This window comes from Egretta garzetta, unplaced genomic scaffold (genome assembly GCF_000687185.1).
Source record: "Egretta garzetta isolate BGI_Z169 unplaced genomic scaffold, ASM68718v1 scaffold59, whole genome shotgun sequence".
Classification (NCBI taxonomy): Eukaryota; Metazoa; Chordata; class Aves; order Pelecaniformes; family Ardeidae; genus Egretta; species Egretta garzetta.
Window position 1 is genome coordinate 1,783,392 of NW_009267230.1, and position 5,374 is coordinate 1,788,765.

The following is a 5,374-nucleotide window of genomic DNA, read 5'->3' on the forward strand; positions in this document are numbered from 1 at the left end:
TGGAGGGTGGCAGCTCCCTCCTGCCCTCTGGGAGCCTGCCCACGGCCCCACGAGACAGAGCAAAGCACCCCTGGGAGGCTCCCCAGCCCTGCGACTGCCCCAGGCGTGGAAGGCTCCCAGAGAGGAACCAGCAGGAGCCTTGGCCCCGTGCGTGGACCTCAAAGCAGACAAGAGGAGGAGAGGAGGGATTTTGGAGCCAACGCTCAGGACGTCAGAGCGGCACTGTGAGCAGTGACCAAGCCCCCATGAAGAGCTGAGGGCAAGAGGGAGGCCATTCGTTTGAAGAGGTGCATATATGTGTAATGAGCCCGAGGTCAGGTCACTGGTATGGTACTGCAACACCGCGGGCACTGTGGTGACATCCCCCACAAGAGGAGCCCCAAACTTCTCTTTCCTCCCTGTGCAAGGTTGGACTCTGCAGGCTCTGTCTACATGAAAAGGAGAAGCCAGTTCCCACAAAGGATAGAGATGGAGGGTCCCCATTTGCTAATGCATCATCTGAATTTCTCTTGAGAGCTGGGGCCATCCTTGCTGCTGTCATGTTCTTTATGGAACTGGCATGTTGGGAATATGGAAAAAAGGAGCTAACTGAAACTGGAAAAAAGGGTTCTTTTCATAAACAGAGGTGTCTGGGAGCAGGGAACCAGTGGAACAGATGCACAAGCAATGCTGTCAGGGCCACTGTTTGCTGGCTTCTCCGGGAAAGAGCTAGGAGGGGCACAAAGAACCAGCATGTCTTGGTCCCTGTCACCCCACGGAGAAGACTGTCCTCAAAGAGGGCACAGGGCATGCAGGTAAGGGTCTCACTCCCCTCAGAGCTAAAAAGTAGGACTGCACTGTAGGAAGAACCCCAAACCCCCAGACAGAGGAGGTGCTTCCAGCCATGCACTGAGGAAAACTCAAAGGAACGACGCAACTCTCCCAGAAGATGGGTTTTCAGAAAACAAATGAAACCACAGCCTTCTCTGTGGCAGGAACCAGAAGCAAGCATGCAAGAAGCACAGGAAACTGTGGGAGGCCACCCCAGCAGACACGTCACCAAATGCTGCACACCAAGCCACAAAGTCTGCCAAACCCCAAGCTGAACAGACCCGGGGAGGAAGCCCAGAGGGGAGGGAGCACCCACCACCTCTCCGGGCAACTCCACAGCACAAGAAATCTCAGTGCTAAGACAGAAAAAGCTTGTGCTCATCACAGCCAGATATTCACCTGGACTGGCTGGGAACTGCGGGCCATCACAGCTTTCCCTTCCCCGCTCTCCCCCAGGCTGCCTGCACACAGCTCCAGCCAGGGAGGGTCCTGGCGAGGCCTGGGGGACCACGGGGAGTCTGTACCTGGTAGCCAATGATCTCCCCTCTGCAGGAGGGCAGCGGCTCCCACCGCAGGGACCCCGTGCTGGCATCCAGCCACAGCTTCTCCGGTTTGTCCGGCACTGGAAGCACAGGAGGACGGGGTCATGCGTGGGGCCAGCGAGGAGGGGCTGAGCCCAGAGCAGGGTGCAGGCAGCTCCTGGCCCAGGGCATAGGCTGCAAAGGGACACCCCCAAGCAGAGTTTGTCCCCTACAAAGGCCGCATGTGCCGCAGCAGCAGCAGCAGCAACAGTGTGGGGAGGAGGAGACATGTGCTTCAGGGCTCTACACAGCCCCTTCCCCAGAGCCCCACAGGCTCCAAGCCACCCCAAAGCCAGGACCATCCCTGCAGGGAGAGGACATTTATCCACCTCCCCTACCTGTGACACAGCCCGGGACCATCCTCTCTCTCTCATACTCCTGCGCACGTACCCGTTTCCTTTGTCCGGACCAACCATGTAAAAAGGATCGTGCTGGGTGGCAGGGAGATGGTGACACTGTAGTCAGTGAAGGGCTGCAGAGGGGGACAGGCAAATGTTCCCTCCTGGCCGTGTAGCATCTCTTCGCCCTTCACCTCCTCAGCCTCACAGGATGGGGAGGAAGGCCCTGCCAGACGGCACATAGCCTGCATGTGCTGGCAGGCGTCAGGGACCTTGCAGATCCAGTTCAGTTTGATGCTGGTGCTGGAAGTCTCCAAGGTCCCGGGGACAACCTGGAGGACCTCTGTGAAGGAAACATTGCAAAAGGGTCACATCCTTCCCTTCCCCTCCCAGCCATGCAAGGGTTCTGCAGTCAGACAGCCCTGCTCCCCACCCAGGCAGGAGGGAGGGGAAGCGAGAGGCTAAAACTGGTCACTCCAGCTCTGGTAGGGCATCAGGAGGAGTCTGGACAGGAGTGAATGTAGGTGAATGTGTGGACTGCTATTGCTCAAGGCAATTTTCCCCATCAAGTGAAAACTGTGGTGTCTGTGGGTCCCAGCATCTCTACAGTCTATCAGATGCAGCTCTTAGAAAGACCTACCCCTTTTCTGCTCTGCACAGACCCCAGGAGAAAGGTTCTTTTTCACTGGCAGTATAGGGAGAGATGGAGCTCTAGGACACCATACGGAGTAGCCCTCCTACACCACATCTTCAAGAAGGGGACGAGGAGGAAAATGGGCCCTGCACTGCTTCCCCCAGGCCTCCCAGGGAAGGCCAGGAGCAGGACCTCGAGGGTATGGCACACCCACGAGAGGCTCGTACTCTGCACAAAGCTTGCACAGTGACTGATGGACCAGCATTTGACCCTGTTGCCTTATGGCATCATCTAAGAAGCCAGGCCTATTTTGTGCCTTAGGAACCTGCTACATGAAGTCAGAAAAGCACCCAAGGGCACCAGTGTGACACCCTGAAAGCCTGGGCCATGCATGGAACTGTCCCCAGGGGGGCTCTCACAGGACAAGCATCTCCCTTCCCTCCCACAGAGCTCCCCACACTACCCATGCCCACAGCTGCCTGCAGGGAACCAGCCCTGAGACCTCTTGCTGTGTCCCAGGTCTCAGAGCACTCAGTGAGCTGGGGAGCAACAGAGGACTATTGTTTTCATAACTTCAGGGACCTCTCACAGCGTTCCCAAATCAGCTTACTATTGCCCTGTTCTGCCTAGGAGGGGACCTCAGTCCCCCAAGCTGTGAGACAATGGTGCCAACCCTGTGCCCACCATCTCACAGAGCCCAGAGGGGACCAACCCAGGGGAGCAAGCTGTGACACTCGCAGCTGCACAGCCCGAGAGGACACAGGCAGCAAAGCCTCTGATCCCCCTGTCCAAGCCATGATGCCATGCAGACCACAAACTCCACCACACATAGCTCTCCCATGCTTCTCTCCTTTGCACACACGCAGTTGCCAGAAGCCTTCAGCAAGAGCTTTTTCCCCTGCCCCTCCAGCAGGAACATCCCACCACCCACTGGTGAACCACAGGCTGGACTTGGGGCAGGCTCAGGGGCTGCCTAAGTAATGCCTTCACCAGCACCTACCGTTTTCTCAGACAGGCAGAGAGCCTGAAACATCCTGTGCACACCCAGCCTGCCTTCCCCTGCTTAGGAAGGGCAGAACGGGGCAGCCAGGAGAGCCCCTGATGCCTCCCTTACCAACACAATCCACGTTGGACTGAATGCGGGTCCAGACACCTCTGCTGTCCCTTCCACGCCAAACCTCTCTGTATACAGGTTTCCCATGACTGATGGACTGGACTTCCATCACACATTTGACATGGGTGAAGGACGGCTGGAAACCATCAATGCAACTCAGCATCACTTCTTCATTCTTCTTGTAATTCTCCTGGTCTGGTGTCAGCCGGAGTCTTGAGTCCCATTTGGGTCTTTGGCACGTTTCTGGCAGAGGTGAAAGTGGGTGTTAGTTGGGGCGGGAGGTGATGAGATGGGACAGGGGTGGGGGGTGGAAGAGAAGTCCCCATCAATCCGTCTAGCCCCTGAAGGGAGAGGGAAAGTGACACATCCATCTGCCAGGATGTGACCCGCAGGCAAGGTGTGTTGGGAGGGGGCTGTCCTTGTGCACCTGAAGCATAAATGAACACTCACCCGTGAACCTCCCCCATCCGCCCTTGTGTCCAGGGATGCTGTATTCCCTCCTCCAGAGCCCACAGCAAGGAGTCTCCCAGGACAGCCACTCCTCCACCTCCAGCCACTCACTCAGACACGTCACCCACCCCAGCTCAGGCTGCTCTTGATGGGCCATGGTCCACCAGCCCTGCTGGGGTGCATGTCTCTCCAGCCATGGCTTCTCCCTCCCACAGGGATCCGAGATGCCCCTGTTACACTTCTGGGGTCCCTGTGCCAGCTCAGTCAATCCCCCAAGTACTCTCCTCCCCCATGCCATCATGCAGCGGGACACAGGGATAAGCAACGCCTTCTCCATTCACATCCCCTGCTTTACCACAGCCCCTGCCCCTTTTCCCTGCCACAAGCCCTGCTCCCTCCTCCACATCCCCTCCTCACCGCATTCACCATCCTCTGGGCTGAGCAGGCACAGCCCATCCCAGCAGTTTGCTGAGTGCTGCGGGGGGAGGCTTTGTGGCAATGATTCCTGTGGGCAGGGATGCTGGCACCTGGGAAGGAGCACTTCCCTCTTCCAGCCTCTGCAGGGGGCTCTGGGAGGCCTCAAAGTGCTTAAAATACAAACATTCTTCTCCCAGAGGGGCAGAGAAGGGGTCTCACAAGGTTCAGACCATCTTCTGAACAGCCATGAAGAAACCCAGATATGCCAGCAAACAAGCCACAGAACCACGTTACACAGGACTTCGTCCAGGCTTAGGCTCAGGCTTTGCTCTCAAACAACCGTGACTGCAGAAGGCAGGAGGTGCCCAGCTGAGCACAGCAGCCAGCAGCCCTGTCCCACCAACACGCCGCCACAACCCACCCCAAGCACCGGCACCCAGCCGCCCCCATGGCCGGGCCCATCCGGCTGGCACGGCGGCAACGAGTTCCTTCTTGCTCTGCTCTCAGCAGGCACAGCGTCTCTTGGGCGCAGCTGGGGATAGGGTGTGTACAGAACGCAGCAGCCCCACTTCCTGAAGACCCTTCCCCTCATCCACGATGCATGGATTCTTGCCCGATTCATGCCTGCAGCTTCCAGGTAATGACTGGCAAACTGGCTCGGTGCAGGGCATGACCCATCCCCGACTGTCCAGCCCAATCCCACCCTTCCCCCAGCACCCCCAGCGCACCCACGCCAAAGCTCTTGCCCCATGGGGTCTCCCAAAAGCAGCAGGCACCCCAGCTGACACAGCCCTCAGGGGTTCGCCTGGGCTCCAGCCCAGGGCTGCATGCAGTAAAGCCACGTATCAAACTTGCAGAGGGAGGAGCAGCAAAAGCTCTCCAGGGGAGAGGAGGAACCACTTCTTACCTGTTTCCAAGGGAACTCCTTGGACTTTGGGATCCAGTTCTTCCTGGCCCTGCACTGCCGGCGGAGATACAAGCACCAGGAGAAAGCTCAGAGCCAGCAACGGCAGGGCCATGCTACCATGAA